The sequence below is a fragment of the Chelonoidis abingdonii genome, chromosome 2, assembly GCF_003597395.2.
Source record: "Chelonoidis abingdonii isolate Lonesome George chromosome 2, CheloAbing_2.0, whole genome shotgun sequence".
Lineage (NCBI taxonomy): Eukaryota > Metazoa > Chordata > Testudines > Testudinidae > Chelonoidis > Chelonoidis abingdonii.
The window spans coordinates 86,469,716-86,489,532 of NC_133770.1; the positions used below are offsets into that span (position 1 = coordinate 86,469,716).

At 40.2% G+C, this 19,817-nt stretch overlaps 1 protein-coding gene and 1 long non-coding RNA gene across 4 annotated transcripts in view; one reads left to right on the forward strand and one right to left on the reverse strand.

Annotated features, from left to right (window-relative positions):
• Positions 1 to 1,228: 1,228 nt before the first annotated feature.
• LOC116815224 (uncharacterized) lies at positions 1,229 to 7,970 on the reverse strand. Its single transcript, XR_004371441.2, has 3 exons — positions 7,837 to 7,970; positions 5,971 to 6,032; positions 1,229 to 2,030 (listed from the first exon to the last, which is right to left on the reverse strand). It is a non-coding gene; the product is annotated as an uncharacterized LOC116815224 (long non-coding RNA).
• Positions 7,971 to 9,824: 1,854 nt separating this feature from the next.
• The window catches only part of CTNNB1 (catenin beta 1), a 31,792-nt gene continuing 21,799 nt past the window's right edge, over positions 9,825 to 19,817 (forward strand). For 2 of the 3 annotated variants that reach the window (XM_075062524.1, XM_075062526.1), the window contains exons 1-2: positions 9,825 to 10,038; positions 12,656 to 12,759. The gene's annotated coding sequence lies outside the window, so the exon portion shown is untranslated. The remainder of the gene's footprint in view (positions 10,039 to 12,655; positions 12,760 to 19,817) is intronic. The other variant, XM_075062525.1, reaches the window with a different exon arrangement.

The following is a 19,817-nucleotide window of genomic DNA, read 5'->3' on the forward strand; positions in this document are numbered from 1 at the left end:
TCCCTTAGTTCCCTATTTGCAAATTTGGGATAATACTACTTCCTAGGATGTTGTGGTGATAATTTATACATTGTGAGGTGCTCAGATACTGTTTTCTATCTACGTACTTTAGATAGAAAACAAAGTTACAAATTGTTGACAAGGTAACTATTTCTGCTCTAGAATAATGATAGTATAATTCCTATTCTTGAATAACGTAGTTATCTTTTATTCCTTCAGTCATATTGTACTGTCAGTTTTTAATCAGAAGTCCTACTGAAATCAAACGAAGGCAAAACATGGCCCCCTATTTGGAACAAGATTTATTTTTCTGTGTAAGAGCTTGATCCCAAATTACCTCCAAATCAGACGGGATTTTTTTGGTGGTGCTCCAAGGATGAAGCCTAATATTGCCCATGTTATAGTACCAAACTTACTGTGGGAGAAGAAAAATTTTGGACTTGGATTATAGAAATACACATTTTGTGCAGAGGTCTGACAAAAAGTATCTTGGTTTTTGTTTTATGGAGCTACATATGCAAATCAGTGGTACATTTTAATAAACTGGATAATTCTTTTTTGGGGTGGAATATTATAATAAACTGCTATGGATATTACTGGAATATCTAAAATATATGGACTGATCTTGCAGTTGTTACCATAGCAAAATAACTATTGACATCAACAGAAGCTTGGCATATGTAAGGACTTAACAATCAGGCCCTTATGGATGAGAAGAATCAGCAGAAATAAAATAGATTCTGACACCAAAGCTTTCATATAAACCAAGAACATTTCCCTGGTGGAGTACATAGATCTCAGAATAAATGATGGTTGTAGGTATTTCTCATTAAGGTATGAGATATTCTAGGCATACAAACTCTAGTTTAGGCCTTATTTATGCAACCCTTACTCTTGTTCACGAGTAATCCAATTGACTTCAGTAGGACTACTCATGTCAGTAAGCATTTACCAATATGAGTAAGGACAGCTCATCAGGCCTTTTAAGAATATCTTTTATGCATCAAATCTTGCTGCCAGAGTGCAGTGCAAATGGTGTTTCAGCATCAAGATTCTCTCCAAGTACTCACTGGTAAGTTGAACAAAAATATAGATAAAATCTATGCAGTCTCCAATAGATTAGTTTTATAGTTCCTGTTAGGATACACACACTATTACTTTTCTTAGATTACAGAATAGTTTTTTTAAGTTTGGGCAGCAAATGAGCAATCCATTAAAATACACAATATATAACTCTTTGCTTTAATTACATTTTCAAAACGGTGCGGTGTACATTGCGGTAATGAAGACAGAAAACTAATTTCCATTAGTAGAATGGTTTCAGAGTGGTAGCTATGTTAGTCTGTATCAGCAAAAAGAACGAGGAGTACTTGTGGCACCTTAGGGTACATCTATACTTCCCGCCGGATCGGCGGGTAGCGATCGATTTATCAGGCATCGATTTATCGCGCTCTCCCGTCGACTGTTGAACTCCAGCTCAGCGAGAGGCGGAAGCAAAGTCGATAGGGGAACAGTGGCCGTTGATCCTGCGCCGCAAGGACACGAAGTAAGTGATTCTAAGTCGATCTAAGATACTTCAGGTACGCTATTCTTGTAACTGAAGTTGCATATCTTAGATAGACTCCCCCCAGTGCAGACCAGGCCTTAAGAGACTAACAAATTTATTTGAGCATAAGCTTTTGTGGGCTAAAACCTACTTCATCGGATGCATGCATGAAGTAGGTTTTAGCCCACGAAAACTTATGCTCAAATAAATTTGTTAGTCTCTAAGGTGCCACTAGTAGGATGTTAATGAAGAAAAATCAGCACAATTTAGTTCTAAACTTCAGCCTTAGTTCAGCTTCTTCACAATGTTTCTGGCAATTACATCTCTATGTTCTTCTTTTTACATGCCCAAAGTTAATCATCGCACTGTGGTGTAAGAATGCAAAAGGACAGTTGCTTCTGGGCAGTTTAGCTTCACTCAGCCTCCTGTCCTCGTAGTCTTAGCGTGCTGCAGTGTGTTACTTGGCATATTTCTGAAAGGTAAACTAGTAACCCGCTCCCATTAACACTGTTTATCAGAGAGGAGATTCTTCATCTAATTCACTGGAGAGTCTATAACCTGAACAGCAAATACAATTGCTTTTATCTACTATAAAGTAAATGGAAAATATACAATTTTGCATCAGTTACTACTGAGATGTTTACAATCCACATCTTCCCAATTATACATATGCAATACCTTAGTGCGTCTTTACCTACAAAGCTCTGGAATACAGAAGGTTAGAGATGATTGGTATAATTTAATATATAGGCAGAAATTACATCTTCAAGCCTGGATATATCACAGGAGCATCTTTAAATATATATACATTTCTATTAAGGTTTTAAAATTGTCTGTTCCACTTCTCTACTGATGGCTAAAATATTCAGGGGAGAGGATGGTCTTTGACAACACGCACACAAGATATTTATAACAACAAGATATTTCACTCTGCATTTTGTTTTAGCATGTGGGGAGAACAGTAATTGTATTCAGACTTGAAATGGTTTGGGTTACACAGTTCAGAGCACAAGCACCTGCAGCAAATTAATTTGTTGTAGCATATTAATTATCTCCTAGCTTCTATTTAGGCTGCAGCTGTTGCTATTACGTTAATAATATTTTTATAACCACTATACACAACAGGTTACAGTAATACTAGAAAATTCTTTGGGTGGGGAATGGGGGTTTTTATTATTATTTTTCAGAGCAAAATGGGGAACAAAATTAAACACACAGACATCCATTGGGCATTTAGCGTTCTATTTATTAACTGATTTGAAAGAGAATGGGTAACTGAAATTAGAGAAGAGTAACAATAGACAAAGATGGCGCGTGCAGAATTTGTGAAAGCAAAAAAGAAGAAGGGGGGGGGGGAAAAAAGAGAGAAAGAAACACCGCACACCGCAGTGCTGGGTGGTGAGAGTTTGAGTGGGGGTGGGGAAAATGCTGCAGTTTTCAAGAAATAATAAGGTGGAAAAAAAGACATACAAAGAGTAGGTTTTTCATTGTCTGTAAAATATAAACACAGATGAATTCTGTCTTTGGTTTGTTCATGCTTTTCACTCTGCACAGCAGGGATGTTCTTAAGAACTTGCCCTCTGCGAAATTTCACTAAATGGAAACCGTGGACCCTGCATGATGTGATTATAATCACACCAGCCACTCTTTTTACATAATTTTTTGTTTAAAATCCAGTAATGGCTTCTTGTTTTTAAAATATATATCTATATTTATATGTATGTCTAAAACTGTGCTGTTTTATGTCCTTAAAGCAAAGTGCGAGCTGAAGGTATAACTGGCTATATCCCATTTACAAATCTCAATGGCTCAAAAACAATATGAAAATTTTTAGCTGACAAGAACATGTCTGCTGCCTGCAGTCACTGCAATAGCTCACCATGTTGCCTACTAACCAAAAGATCAAAAATTATCGATTTCATGGCGCTGCGTGCTCGGGATAGGAAAGCTACTCTAAAATTTGCATTATTTAAGAAATGAATTAAGAGAAAAGACTCATGTTTTAAAACACTTTGGAATGTAAAAATGGGTTTATGTTTTAATCTTGTCAATGATTTACTATAATTCTATTATTTTTAGCAGCTGGAGTCTGGAAATGATTTTTTTCCGATGAATTTAGGATTTTGCCGCAGTATACATCTGCAGTCCCAGAATCCTCCGGTAAGATAATCCCTCTTGCGATGGGGAACGCCTTTAACCTTTTCGTGAATGAAAAATCTGCAACCATTTTGAAATAAAAAGGGGGAAAGAATGATGATTTCTAAGAGCTGGAATGATACTTACTTTGCATTGAAAGAACACTGAAAGGAAAACATACTGTAAGCGCTTTGTGTCATTTGAGTATCTAGTTGTTGTCTCCATTACTCATACTCTTTCAATGTAGAGTATGGTAATAACCATATTTCATTCTGCAAAGAAATTCAGAATCAAGGTCTAAGATTTATACTATTTCTTCTGTATAATTACAGACCTGCCATGAACTACTATTACCACACTGCTGACCAAAATGAAAGTTTTCAGAACAACTCCCATTGAATTTGCCCAGTGGATTCTTAGTTACTTGCTTGTGTGAGAGTAGCCAACTTTCTCGATTGACAAGAGGTATTTACAACTACTTAGCCTTTGCAGCTGGAAAGAAATCAAAAGATTAAACTGAGCTATGAGATATATTGCAAATCTGAACTCCTGGTCCAAAAATAGCCTATTTGGAAGTCTGTTAAATGAAACTCTTATCCTGATGTCTAGTATTTTCAGATTACATATTAATAAGGAAAGGTCAGTCTGAACAGGAAAATCTGTCCTAACCACTCTTAAAAAAACAGGACTGAAACTGAACATTTTTTTAAAAATACCAACTCAATTTTAAAGTGTTTTTCTTTCTGATCACAAATAGCACTCTTCTTTCTACAGTACTGACATTTAAAGGGTTACCCATATGAAAAATAAATGGCTTCTTGTACATGGAGCGGAGTAGGGGAGAGGAGGTAGGTATTGCACCTTTGCGTCTATTGTTTTAGTTTGTTTGCGCTAGTTTTTCTCCAAGGCTGGCTGAACACAGCAATCACACATTCCTTTAAACTAGGAAGGCAAGGTAACAATCAGTAAGAGTCAGACATATATTTATATACATTTTTAAATGAAAACTTGGTTTCTGTGGGAAACTAGATATAACAAAATTCAAAAAGAGAACAGACTTGTGGATTTCTGTTGGCCTTGATCATAATTATCCATAATTATCATAACTATCCATTAATATTATAAATACAAAGCAATCTGTTTATTAATTTGATTAGTAGTTAAAATATATGTATTTGGTAAGGGCAAAACTTCCATTTTGGTTTGTTTAGTTTTGCTCTATCTACTGTTTAATATGCCAATACTCGGATATTGTGATGAAGAATGCCTCAGCTGCTAAATCAGTTAAAGACTTTTTCAGTTTCTGAAACACACCTGAAATATAAAGTTAAACTGCTGATGGCTTTCAAACAAATTAAGGTGGATAACAGAAATGTTGCATGTCTCTAGAAGAAAAACGTAAAAATGAAAGAATAGTCTTTTTTGCTGCAACAAAGTATATTGGTCATTAATGACTATTTCTGGTCATTAATAACTATTTCTAATATTTGGAACAACACTTACAGAGTGTTCTATTTTATTCATTTCAACCTACTAACCAGCTGTTTTGACCTATCGGTTTCACACTAATTTATTAATGTTTTACGGTCTGCCTTCATTTCAAGAAGATGATCTACAACTATGATATCGGCAACATTTTTTGTCTCATTATTTTATGAGAAAAGCAAACCGAACCAAGAGCTCAAGCATGGCTAATTCTTTATTTTTCTTTCTTGTTTAAAGTGTCTGCTAACACTAGTATTTTACCAAAGTTGGGTCTGGCTGAGAGAGCACTTTGTTTTACTACAGCAAAGTTTTTGACTTGTATTAATAAAAGATATTTCCCGCTATGCAGCATTACATTCCTTAATCCTGTCTCTCAAGAAGAATGTTTGAACACTACAAGCATTTGTTTTATTTTTTTCTGCCCTACCGTGTGTTCCATGAAAAGTGCAAATGTGTTTTTATACGCCGCACATTTAATTTCAGTGGAATAATTTTTTTTTAAATGTCCAACATGCTGCATTGTGGTGTTGCTAAAATGAACACATAAAACACTTAGCATTTTAACAAGATTATAATTGAGTCTGTAATCTGCACCTAAAACGTGTATGGTTAGAAGCCAATTGCTTTTTAACATCTGTAATGGAAATCAAAGATTTAGGCCCAGTGTTTTAAGCATATTTTTAATTGTTCATTCTGCTTTGAGTGGATATTAGTACCATTGCTACTTATTCTTTACTATGTGCTTTAAGAAGACATAGCTATATTCTAATAGCCTTAGCAAAAAGGTGACCAACCAAATTTACCTTTATCCCATTTTTTTTCTGTTTAGCTGCTTCCTACTGTGGTGTGGCGTTAAAAGTTGACTCTGTAAAAACAATGCCAAGGATGTAAAAAAAGGGTAAGAGATTTGAATCATTATCTTTTATAATTTAACCAAGACGTTCTCCTTTGCAGAGAAGATTTCTCATTGCAGAAATACACAATGGTCTTGCTAGAAGGCTGTTTGACATTTTTTTAAAGAAGTCTGCAGTATAGTCAACTAACAAACAGTTACCAAAACAAATCTATTAAAGTACTAATCAGCTCTTCAGAAACTTTTAAAGCTATATATATAATGAATGCTTGGGGGCTAGGAAGACAATAAGTAGACTGATTGTATATATTCCATTGCTAATTGTGAATTCATTAACTGAAGCCCTGCAATCTAATAGCCAAGACAAAATATTTCCCTTTTGCTATACTGTACTGTATCTGAATTACATTGTATTTTAGAAACATTTGTAATTAAACAAAGTGATATTACAAGTTAAAGTAAATTGCAATTGTAAGACTTACATATAGCTATTAAAGCAATGGCTCTTCTCAGCTAGCTCCACAAAACAGAAAGTATCTAGTAAATAGTTAACTGCTCACTAACTAAATACTGCAAAACCACACCAAATTAAAATTTTAATTGCCTAGTGCCTAGATACAAAACATAACAACTCTGCAATAAATCAAGCACAGATTAAATGACTAAAAATATACAGTATTATAACTCCTCTTCAACTCACTATAAGGCAACAGAACCTGCTGAAGGCCTTCTGAGATTTATAATTTTAAGAAGTTTTTAAGCCTCCTTAAAAGAGGATCATTCCAATGGTCCACCTCATGTCAAAAAGAGCAGTCCATAGCCTTGAGGCCACAAGCAAAAAGACTACCCTTCCTGGAAAATCCAGGCTCCAGCAGCCCCGTCCCCTCAGACCTCAGGGGGTAGGATAGCACACAAAGAGACTCTGAAAGATATCTGGGACCATGCAGTGCATCAAGGGCATTTGACTGATTCTACTGTTGTTATCAAGGACCCAAAGGAATTGCTTATAGTGAATTTGCCAGTACCACTTTCCACTGAAATAGCACCTTTCATCTAAGAATTGAAAAGATGGGTCAGTCAGTAATATTATCCCCATTTTACAGAGAGTGAGGCCAAGGCATACATGATCGATACAAGCTTTTCCCAAGGTCATGCTGTAAAGCAGTTGAGGGAAAAAAGAGTTTCATAAAGAACCAAGCTCTTTTGCTGCTAGCCTCCAATCTAACCCCCCAAAACCATGCTGCCTTGGAGAGCTACCATAAAGCAGAATGAAAAGGCCTGATACAAATTGCAATGCCACTAATGGTGATACCTTTCTGCCTACAGTAGAATAGTCTTATGAACAATAAAGGCTTCCTCCTGCTGGAAGTCAGCCAGAGTCTGAGTCTCAAACCTTCAGGTTATGATCCAAGAATGTATTTTGCTTGATTCTTGTATTTCGTTTCTTATGAGGTTATTGGGGTGGGTCTTTCAGTTTGGGTATTCAAAGCATCTTTGCTGTGCAATAGGAGCTATATATTAGCTAATGAAAGTGGGTCCCCAGTACTTCCTTGAAATAGGAGGCATAAAGCTCCTAACTGCAGGATTATGCACACACACACACAGAGGCTATAAGGGTTTATTTTGGGACTTGGACCGCTTGTGGGAGAATGGCCCCAGTACGGCAATGGCTGACAGCACCAGGCTGAAGATTGTTGTATGCCCTAAAACGGAAAGTAAAAACAGGCCCTTAAAGAGCCAATACCTTGAAAGCCCATTAACTTGTAACAGTAACGTAAGTCGCCCCCAGTTGAGAAAGCCTCTGCTCTCGTCCTACCCCGGCTCTATCCTGCGGGTGCCCGGCGTTACCTGCCTGGGCAAAAGCATGCGAGGAGTGGGATGAAAAAAGGGAAGTCGAGGGAGAAAGGAGGCGCCTTCGCTTCCCCACGTGGCCTCCTGGCACTCAAGCGCCGCTCGCCATTCCAGCCCCGATCCCCACCCCTTGGGATGAGTGAGGCGGAGCCTGGGCGGCTGCGGCAGGACCCAAGGAAAACACGGGGCCGAGCGGAGTCTGGACAACGCGCCCCTAATGATCCGGACGCCCTGGCACAGGAAACGCGAGAGCGGGAGCAGTGGGCGATCCACTTTCGTTCCTTCCTAAGGAGAAGTCTTTAAAGTATCTTCCCTTCCGACACCAACGAGTATGCACGGTCTGAGCGCTCCGCGAGGCGACACTGCAAACACAGTCCATATTTAGGCAGTTTTGTTTGCCCGAAATATACTTTGTCGGTGCAAAATCGCACGTTCGGAGAGATCGCACCATAAGTCTCGCCAGTGCAAAATCAACTGCCTGTTTAAAACATCCAGCTAGTGGAAGATTTCGCATACAAAGAAAAAGCCGCCTATGTGTAAAAATATTCTTTGCTGGTACACGATCAGGTAGGAGCAGAAAGAGCCTATGTGCATTATATCCAGTTAAAGATACAAGAAAGAGGCCCTATAAAAGAGTTGTTGCTCATGCAATATGATGTACGAAAAACAAAAAAACCCTATATGAAACATCCCCAATGCAACACCGTGAGTATATACAAAAACAAACACAGCAACCCATATAGGTGAAACATACTATACTAATGCAAAACCATGGATTAAAAAAAAAGCACACCTTGTTCTAGCCAAGTACGGTAGTGGTGGTGGTGTTTTTACCATAAAGTCTTTATTTGTACCCGTGATCTTGTACTGGAGTACGTCTCATATTTTTTTAATATGTTAAGCATATTTTGCCAGTGCAAGATGGTACGTGCAAAAGTGTGCAAAATAATTTACGATACACGGACGTGCATGCAGAGGCTGAAATGTGCAAGATCGTGCATGCAGTGGAAAAACGTGTGTAATTCATATTTTCCTGTTTTTAAAACGCCCTCAGAAGGCGAAAACGCCGAGTTTTCTCCCATAAAAACCATTTCATAACTAGATACTTTCTTTGGCAACTGCTTCCTGACAAATATTTATAAAGGAATTGCAGAACGCGTTTCCGCCTACGTGAATGAGTCTCATACCCACCTTCCCCAGACTCACTGCCACTAATTGTTTAAAGGAGTCGCAGACAGGAAAGCAGGGCACCGTGCGCATCCAGCAGGGAGAAGAGGGTGCGAGGGGCGTCGGCCGCTTTTTTTGGCAAGCCGATCTCTAAAATTGTATTATTTTTTCTGTTGTAAATCAGAAAGTTTTCAGAGCTGCCGAAAACGCAAAGGAGCGGAGGGATTATTATTGGCACTGGGTTCCACAACAAGCATTTGGGAAACACTACACCGGTTTCTGTAGCTAGTTGCATGTAACCACCCCACCCTTCCACCCCAGCTCGCACATTCTAATTTGTTATGGGGGGCGGGGAGTGAGGGGACCCAAAGGCTGATCGCTTGCCAAGTAGTTACTGCCCCTTTAAAAACAACACCACACCGCTACCCCCTCCCCTCCCCGGCAGCAACTTCTCTCCCAGGCAGGAAGGAAACAACCTCTCTCCCAACCTCCAGAATAAGGTGTCTCCGCCACCCCCTCCCCATCCCGGCCTCATCACACCTCCCTCTCTGCTGGATCACTGCTCCCATCCTGACTTGTTCACCACAGCAACCCCCCCCCGCTGTGTTCCCGACCGCCCCAGTCAACACCCCCCACCCCCTCTGCCCTGCAACTCCATTCGCCTCCCCTAGCGCCCTCCACAGGGGCGAGCGACCGACCGCGGGTGGCGCACAGCTGCTTTTTGTCTCCCTCCGCCCTGGGAGCCGGGCACTATTTCTTCTCCCCCTGCCCTAGCGCTGGGTGCCTGTGGAATGCTGCGCGCCGAGCCCGGCAGCGGCGGCAGGATACAGCCGAGTCTGCTGCTCCCTATAAGAACCTCCTTGCGAGCGGCGCCATTTTAAGCCTCTCGCTCGGTTCGGCGGCAGCTCAGTGTCCGGCGCGGACGGACAAGAGCCGGAGCCAGGCGGTGGCGGCCGGAGACCTGGGCTGGGGGAACCCTGCGCTCTTGCCTCCCCGCAGTGTCAGTGGCGCTTTCTGCTAATTTCCTGCTTCCTCCCTTCGGCCGGCGGCGCTCGGGTTGTTCCCAGCCCGGCGGGGGCGCTGGTCTCGGGGGCGCCCCTGGGGTGCGGGAGCCGCGGGGGGTCGCTCCAGGGAGAGCGGCGGCCGGTGGTGGAGGGTTGGGGCTGGGAGGTCCCCGCTGGGGGAGGCGCCGGGAGGTCCCCGCTGGGCCCGGCCTTGGGGCGGGAGAGAGGGTGCTGTACCCGGGTAGGGAGCTGCTCGGACGCGAGGGCTGTTGACTGGGGCGGTCGGGACAGTTGCGTGGCTGGGGAGGCTGAAGGCGGCTCTCGGGAGGCGGGTGCCGGGCTGTGGGAGGCTGGCGGGCCCCTGCCTGCGGCGGGGCGAGGCGAGTTTTCTGCACCCCGGCTCTGGAATGGGAGGCTCGCAGCAGAGCCTGTGGGCTGCAGCCGGGCTTGGAGCAGCGTCGGGCTGATTTGGGGAGGCTCCGACGGGCTTTCGAGCACGGCTCCGATAGCAGGAGGGTGGGGGGAAAGGAAGCGGGTTCGGGTTTGTTTGTACTGTGTAATTATCCAATAACTAAGCTGCTGCTTGACTGCAGGGGCTGTTATCTGTTGCATTGTGGGCTTTTGTCTCAGCTGCATGTGTATCTGCAGGAGAGGCTCCCGTTCGTATGCATGCTGCTGCTGGGTGTCTTGAGTTCAAGCTGCTCCGGAGCTAGGTGTAATCAAAGTGAGCTTAAAACACCCCAAGTAGTTGGAGTCTCGTTTAAAGAGCGAGCCAGGCTGCTTGGGGCTCTCTTACCGGAGGAGGAAAACTTACTGGTTTTGCACTAGGCCACTTCGGATTATGCAGTGTGTTGTGGGGGTTAGCCTCCAGGGCTGATCCCTCGGAGAGGAGGAAATCTGTGGACCAATTCTGCTGTAGTTCCCTTTGGCTTATATGAAACTTCTAAAAACTCGAGTGCTCGGTTTTTGTGTTTGTTTTTTTTTTTTGAGGAGGGGGGAGATAGCAATATTTTGAATCTGTTGGCTGTCTTTTCTTCTTCTCTTCTGTATGGAAGGACCCTTGTTCTGATATCTTCCAGACATCTGTGGTCTTCCCCTCCCCCAAAGTATGCATGCAAGTTGTGAATGGAAAGAGGCTGGGCTGGTATGCTGAGGTCAGTAGAAGGAAATCAAGGAGGGGTTTTAGTAAAATAGGAACTTCGTTTAGGAGAGTGTAGTAGACTCGGATTAGAAAGTCTCCAGAATGAACAGGAGAGCTTCCTCTGATCTTAAATGTTGTTGCAAGATGTGTACCCTTCTGTGTTGGGGTTTATCACCTGTATATGACTTGGCATGCACAGTCCAAGAGACTTCTAAAAGCCTTGACTGAATTCAAGATTGCATAAAATTAAGATGGTTATTTGGCCAGGTTACCTGTCTTAAACTTTTGTTAGCGTATTTTACCACATTACTAGTTATCATTTTAAATTAATAGGCCAAGATTTTCAAAAATAAGTGACTAACTTCCAAAAGTACTAATCTACAGATTTCTTTAACATTAATGGCAGCTTCTGGAGACTTGGCATGGTCAAAACTAAAAATTTGTTTAGGTGCCTAAATGTGGCTCACTGTTGTATACAGTTGTGTTTGTACTAAATACAAACTATTACCTTAAGAGTAGGAGGCCAGTGTTTGACTTTGCTAGAATAAATAAAAACAGCAGCCTTCAAAATTTAGTAGTGAAGAGGCTTGAATCTTTAAGTTGATCCTCTTGTGTCTCACTTAGTGTAAATGGGTCAGTTAGTGGGTGAAAATCTTACGTGAAATTTCTCTCATTCTAGAGGCCATTTTCTATCCCGCCCTTTCCTGTGAGCAATCTTAAGTAAAGATGTGGGTCAAGCCTTACCTTGTGTTAGGTCTTGTCACAAATTAAAAGCACCCTGTCAGTTTAATTGTAACTTGTATCTGTTTCACCTTAACTAAAATTCTAAACTTCATACAATTTATGCCTTCTTCCCTTCAACTCTTGTGCAATAAAAACTGGGCTAGGCTTTCTGCTTAGCATGTACTAGCATAATGCTAAAGTGATTACATATAACAGGCTTTCTGGGTTAGATTTGCTGAAATTTAAGCTTCAAGACTAAGTTTCCATTTAAACATAGGATTGACTGTGTGAAATGATCCAGATTGATTGTTTTTCTTCCTTTCATTAAAGAGTCCAAGATAGTGTGTGGTGTTGGGTTTTTTGCCCGGGGGGGGGCATGAGGGGAGAATATGGACACTGGCATTTTAGAATTGGGCATCTGCCTTACTTGTGAATGGGCAGTACCTATGTGTGGTAATTTCTTTACACCAATTTCTACCTACGAAAACCATAAGCTTATACTTTTTTCAATGTTATAACTAGGTGTCTGACTGTTCATCTGATAAAATTCGCTAGTAGGGCTCTACCAAGTTTTATCCAACAACAAATTCTTAATATGGTCACTAAAGCCGGAAAAAATCATAATGCGTGTGGAGACATAGCAATAACTTTAAAGCTGTCCATGCTGATAGTTTACTATAGTTTAAGCTAATACAGGGGTTGCTGTGACACTGCAGTAAACTAATAACTTGTGCTTTGTGACTTAATAGGAATCTACATATTGTAGTCAAGAAGTTATTCCTGATTTCCTGACTACAATTTCTCATGGCCTCAGTGTCTTAAGCTGGTCTTGAATGATTTCTGCTTTATTAAGGTATGTAAAACAAGTTTGTTTTTTTCTTTTGCAAATGGCAGCTTTTACAGAACTTAAGACTTGCATTTAGTTCTGGTGTTTTAGTTTAATTTTTTTAAACTTTGTACTTATTAGTGTATAACTGAAAATCTAAGTAGGATTTGTAAACTTTAGTTTGATGGATGCTGTCATTTGCAAATTAACTGAGTCTTACAAAATTCTAATTGCCTGCTGCCCTGGGCTAGTGCAGTTTTATCAAGTGAAACAATTGTCATAATAAAGAGTGGGTGAGGCAAACTGCTTCTCCTTTTAAACTTGTGTGCATTTCTTGCAATGCTGATCTAGCTAGACGTTGTCATTAAAAACTATATTCTTAGTATACTGTTGCCCCCAAAAGATTTAATTTTTATAAACTTGCCACATCCTGATACAGTACTGCTATTCTTCAATAATTCACAGCATTATCAATGCCTGCGAAATCAGTATTTCCAGTGCCTGCTATGCATTCTACTCCAGACTTTTTCAAAATAAACTCCCAGTTAAATTAACTTCCATGTCAGAGAGGTTCAGCACTTTTTGTCCCCGGTGATACACTGACTAGAAAAATTGATGCACTTAAAAAGGGAATAGTGGTTATAACACTGATCAGAACAAAAATGTGACTGATTTAGAAGTTGATAGGGATACTTGTCTTGTGTGATGTACTAAACTTATTTAACATAGTACAGTGTGAATAGGTGAAAAATCCATGGTAGCTTGGTAAAACTGTTTTGTCTTTGAGTCTGCATTAATGTCTCTAAGCAAAGCAAGAGAAGGAAGTAAAATAATTGAATAACATCCAGGTAGTCTAGACGCTGTTGCTTCTGACTGGGCACAGACTGCAGTCCACAGTGTCACTGACACACAACTTAATTCTAAAATGTCTTCAGTCTGTTTCGGGAAATTATGAATAAAATGGGACTAAGTACTTATTAGTTCAGCTGGAGCACTGTCACTGCAATTTCTATCATACTGAACTGAATAGTAGGCAGGTCCCCGACCCAAACTAACATTAGAACAGGTGTGTCTAGGTAGACTTTAACAGTAACTATATATTCATGTTGAAAATGTAAATCGGAATGGAAGAATATATTTGTCAATCAGCATGATGATCCTATTACATTTAGCATGAATTATTAAATGTACCCATCATATACATTCAGAGCACACTTGTCAACAGAAGATTAAAATAGAGCTAGATGTTACAAGAAGAGGTTGTTTGCAAAATTAGAGTATTGTCCCATAACATAGATTTCTAAGGGAATCTTTGAACTCTAGTTCTTGTAGTAAATATCTTCATATTTCTCATTGGCTTAGCAACAATACAGGTGCCCTCAGGTGGCCAAAAATCTAAACGTCCCACACTGAGATTTGCAAATACTAAAAGCAAACTGTCTAGGTTAAACAAAAGGTGTTGATCAAATTTTCTTTGGGTACTATAGTGTCAAATTTCACTAACATCCAGATTGTAAAGTCACAAGGAGGCAAAGTACTGGAGTAAGTTTTATAGGAGTGCTTATATTTCCAAATTATATTAACTTCCAATATATTCCAAATTATTCCATTCATGGAATCGGACAGTTGGTGCCCTAACTGTACAATTTATCAGTGTTCTGGTGTTACATTTAGTCTAGTTGTAACTTTATAATGGGTTAATTTCTTCAATTTTAAGCTGCTGAGACTAATGGGGAAACAACTACTTTTAATGTAGTTAAGTTCTGTCTTGGAGTTTCTCACATCTATCTTTGCACTAACTCACAGGATTGAGTCAGGTCATAGACTTCATTATGCAGAAGTGCTGCAGCAGGACTTTGGTGCAGGGTATTGAAGTGTTGTCACGCTGCTTTATGGATGGAGACCTGGGTATCGAGGTCTACTTTTTCTCTCTACACATTTCTTTATAAAGTGTAGAGTTCAGCATACAAAGCCTTGTTAAAAATGTTTTCTTCTCCTATACATGGCAATTTAGGCACAACTGTTGGCATGGATGTCTAGTCTTGGGTCTGGAATGTCTTAAATTTGGTCTTTGTGTATGTGGTGATACTGCAGTGACTTGAGTATCAAACTTAAATTGATGATTCAGACTTTAAGGGATTACTGCTCAATACTGAGACCTTTACCACAGTAACCAAAATTACATGTAATTAATCTCAGTTAATAAATTCTTGGCTGAGGGTTTTTGAAAGGCAGGCATATAAACAAAAGCTTAACAACATTGTGGGAATGGTTTATGCCGCCATAGTTAAAGTAGCTGGAACTGTGAACATGTTATAACAATGGGGGTACAACCATATAGGGCTTGTCTTCACTATTGGGATGTTGACTTAAGTTACACTATTTTAGCTACATGACTAATGTAGCCTGAGCTGACATAGCTTAGGTTGGGGTAGGCAACCTATAGCACATGTGCCGAAGGTGGCCCGCGAGCTGATTTTTCAGTGGCCTGGGCACCAGTCTGGGGAGATCTGCATTTAATTTAATTTTAAATGAAGCTTCTTAAACATTTGAACAACTTTATTTACTTTACATACAGTAGTTTGCTTATATATATCAGAGACTTATAGAAAGAGACCTTCTAAAAACATTAAAATGTGTTAACTGGCATGCGAAACCTTAAATCAGAGTGAATAAATGAAGACTCGGCACATCACTTCTGAAAGGTTGCTGACACCTGGCTTAGTTCAGTTTATCCTGGTGTCTTCATTGCTCTGTGTCAGGAGGTGCCCTCTAGTTGACTATTTTACTCTTCTCTGAGAGCTGGAATTGACTGGAAAGCATTCTGTTGTTGTTTTAGCAGGTCTTCACTAGACCCACTAAATCACCCACTGCATCAATTGCAGCAGCATAGATATCCCTGGTAGCGAAGACAAGCCCATAGTGTTTTTGATTGCTGATAAAGCAATTTATTCAAGTTGCTAAAGTATAGTAATTTCAGAAAGCGCTGTTACTCAATTCTTTTTCATAAACTAAGAAGCAAACTCTGCAATGATGAAGCACCCCCAACCTGATTCTGGCTTCTTCATGCACATTACTATGATGTATCTGGAAATAGCAACTAATTTTTACACTTCAGATTAGAATCTGCCTCAATAGCTGGTCACAAGTTCCAGGCAACTGTATTTAAGGCTGGCATTTAGATGCCCACATGTAGATTGTAAAATTGGTTACTATTTTTAGAGTTCTAGTATTGCAGCACTGGTAAATCCCCTTGAAAGTGAAAAGCTGTCCCTCATGAGTATCGGTCTCCCAAATGAGAACTGGTACAGTGTTTTTTCTTGGCATCTGAACACTCAGTGCTGCTGCTTATCGCTTTGGCAAACAACTGCAAGTTAACAAGACTGTTCATGCATCCAAAATTACATGTTTGCCTGCTCTTGGTGCTGCCTGTAGCTTTTTCCAGGCTGCGGCCATGATTGTTCCATGAGGCTGACAAAGTGGTAGAGTATCTGCCTCTTTTCACAGCCACCTGCTTAGTGGCAAGACAAGTGGGATAAAAGACAACTACTTAGTGACAGCTGGGGAGGCTGTAGAGGGAGTTTTGTATCTTTGTAGCTAGAGGCTGATGTGAAAGGGCAATCCAGGAATAACTTCTTGGTGGCAATCTCAGTAGCTGAGGTTGGGTCTGCCTTCATTACCAAGATGTTGTCTCTGGGCCTTCCTGCACTGGAAGGATGCCACCTTTACTTGCTTACTAACCAAAGGTAGATAAAACATCTGGCAGACATCTTCTAGGCCTTTATTACTGATTTGGTTGAATGGTGTATAACGTGTGGTGTTATATAGTATAGGTATGGTCAGTCTTTGTAAACTGAACACATTTTCTCTAGGATTTACCAGGACAAACACATAACTACCATGATGCAGTTTCTAGACACAGTATGACACCACTCTAAAGGCAACCTGCAGAATCCCTTGTCCTCTGTCAAATATTTTATGTTGATTATTGGAAAATTTTAAGCATAATTGAAGGAGGGACAGAAGAGATGCATCTTCAGCACAGCATGGTTGCTGTCTGTTCTCACCTCTTTGTGGGCTGTATATTTTTTTTTTGCTGTATATAGAATTGATGATGCACGGTAATCCTACTTTTTTTAAAAACCTACAGTGATTTGCTTGGGAAGACCCTCTAAGTCTTCATAGTACAGCTAATCCAGTTCTAGAAAATGTAGTCAAGACTACTGTAGCAGGATTTAATTATGGCTTTAAATGGCTGTTTTGTGGATGGGAGTAACTTAATTTTCTTGAAGATTCAAAGCACTCTTGTGCTGTTGTTGTATTTGCTAAGATTAGGTAATAAAAGTATGTGAACAAGAATTGGAATTGTGTTAATTGTAAAATCTGACTTTACAATTTTAGTTCTTAGATTGCTGGAATGATGGCAGTTTTAAACCAGTTTTATTTGCAATGTTGTGGACAAGGCATCCGAATCTTTTTTGGGGTAGGGAGGAGTTTTGTCTCTGACATTCTCTACTAATAGATGTCTTCCACATATATGGAGGAGAAGCAAGAACTTGGAAGCCTGAACTGTTAGTGTGATAGCAAGTCATTTTCCATTGGGTGTTCAATTCCCTGCAGTGTAGAAAAGTCCTTTCTTAGTGGCTTCAAAGAGCAGTGAAATGTTTCTGTTAAATGCGAAGTATGCTAATTAAAATCACTGCATTTTATCAAACTGAGTTCTTTGGGCAGACTGAGAATTGTAATCATGGGAGAAACCAATAGAATGACTGACTTCTGTTAATACAGATTCAGAACTGGAAATTGAGCACTTGCATCATTTGAGGTTAACCTTCCAATTTATGAGGCAAAAGTTCTAGAGAGAATGTAGCATCACTATCAATGCCCCCTTCTCTTGCAAAGCTTCAGACTGGGTTTTCTCAAGCCTGTGTGTAGTTTTATTTTTTTAGTTGGTATTGACCTCATAAGTCATCAAATTCAGTGTGAACCTAGAATGACAGAAGATGTTAATCTGCAAAATTAAAGAACTAGATATTTCAGTACAAATGATCTACATAAACTTGATGATGAAGTCTGCTCTTGCACTATATATAGACTAGCTTGTACCAAGTCAGTTTTTGAATTGCTGCTTCTAAATACTTTTAGAATAGTCTAGCAACCGAATTTGATGCTGCATTAGGCATTGGAGGGATCAGAATTTTCATGTATTAGCTGACTTAAGGGCTTTCCCTGAGTCACTGGCATCAAACGCCCTTGGAATCTATCTTGCTGACATTAAACTGAGAGTACTTTTCCAACTTTATGAAATACTATAAAATGGTCATGTGGGGACACTACTACTTCACAGCTATCCCAGATGTACAAGTCTCCAGTAGGATAACAGCTGTAGTAGTAAGAAAGACCAGTCTTGTGCCACTTGAAATTTTGCAAGCAAGCAATACAACAAACTCTCTCTCCAATTTCACTTTAAAATCAGTAGCATAGCACAGAACTGGACTGCACATGTTCCTATGCATATTGGATGCAAGAATGGGAGTTAAATGTTAGGGTTTGCACTTCCATCCTTTCAAATTGGATGGAAATCTATTACTAATATAGTAGTATACAGTATTGTAGCTAGGTTGATCCCAGGATTTTAGGGGTATCTTCAAAGGAGCTCTGGAAGTTCAAAAGCTTTTCTCACCAACAGAAGCTGGTCCAATGAAAGATTACCTCACCTATATTGTATGTCCAATTGACTAATAGTGGCTCTTAGCTTTAATTGTCAGCTTAAATTCTTAAACTAAAAGCATCAGGTTTAAATACCCCATTTTAGACAAATGAGGTTAAAGGATGCCATAGCAAATTTTTTTCTGAGCTGGAGTAATGTTTTATTTGTAGCCTTTCATCACTTCTGATACTAGACTGAAACATATATTGTATATATGTGTCAATCTTGCCATGATTTCTTGTACAAAACATCATGAAGGAATGTAAGGGTCAGTGAAGTTGGATTTTTTCCCCTCATAGTTGGTTATCTTCTGAATTAACAGTCAACTGGTATCAAATATTAACTAAACTTTATTAAAACAGGTTTAGTTTAGTAATATTTAGGTCCCTACCATACTCCTTGACCAAAATGGACCATTTCAGTCATAAGATTTTAAAAATCCTAAATTTCAGTGTTGGGGGGTGTGTGGTGGGGAGGGGAGGAGAGGAGGAGGTCATCACAAGATTATTGTAGGGGAGGGTAGAAGTACTGCAACCCTCCTTCTGTGCTGCTGCTCTGGTGGCACTGCCTTCAGAACTGAGCAGCTGGAGAGCAGCAGCTGCTGGCCAGAACTCCAGTTCTGAAGGCAGTAGCACCAGCAGCAGCAGCACAGCAGTAAGGATGGCATAATATGGTATTGCCACCTTACTTCTGCAGTGCTGCTGGCAGGGCGCTGCCCTCAGAGCTTGGCACCCAACCAACAGCCACTGCTTTCCAGCTGCCCAACTCCCAAGTCCATGTGGAAGTATGGGTAGCAGTACCATTACCCCCTTAAAATAACCTTGTGGCCCCATGCAATTCCCTTTTGTCAGGACCTCCCAATTTCAGAAATCTGGCCTCCCCTGTGAAATCTGTATAGTATCGGGTAAAAGCACATAAGACCAGATATCAGGGTGGGAGATCAGATTTCCCGGTCCATGATGCATTTTTCATGGCTGTCAATTTGGTAGGGCCCTAGCTATATTATCATATTAACTGTAGTGGAGGAGGAGTTCAAACCTCTCAATCCTGAGTCTTCATAGGGGCTATCTAAATGAATGTTGCTTAGGTAAACTTGAGAATAATATCAGATTGCTAGTATCTTCAGCCTCTGAAAACTTAATGGTCTTCAACTCCTGAGTTAGTGTACAATGCATAATTTCAGTCAATTCACCCTGACAGAAACTGGATGGGGTTAAAACCAACAGGTGTAAAAGTGCTATTGTGACTTTAGATTACAATTATAATGAATTAAACTGTAAAACCATGTATTTTTTTAAATGCCACCACTGTTGGAGTATCTTATTTGAATTTTAAAAAACTGAGAAGGCAAAACAGTTGATGATGAAGGTCCTGA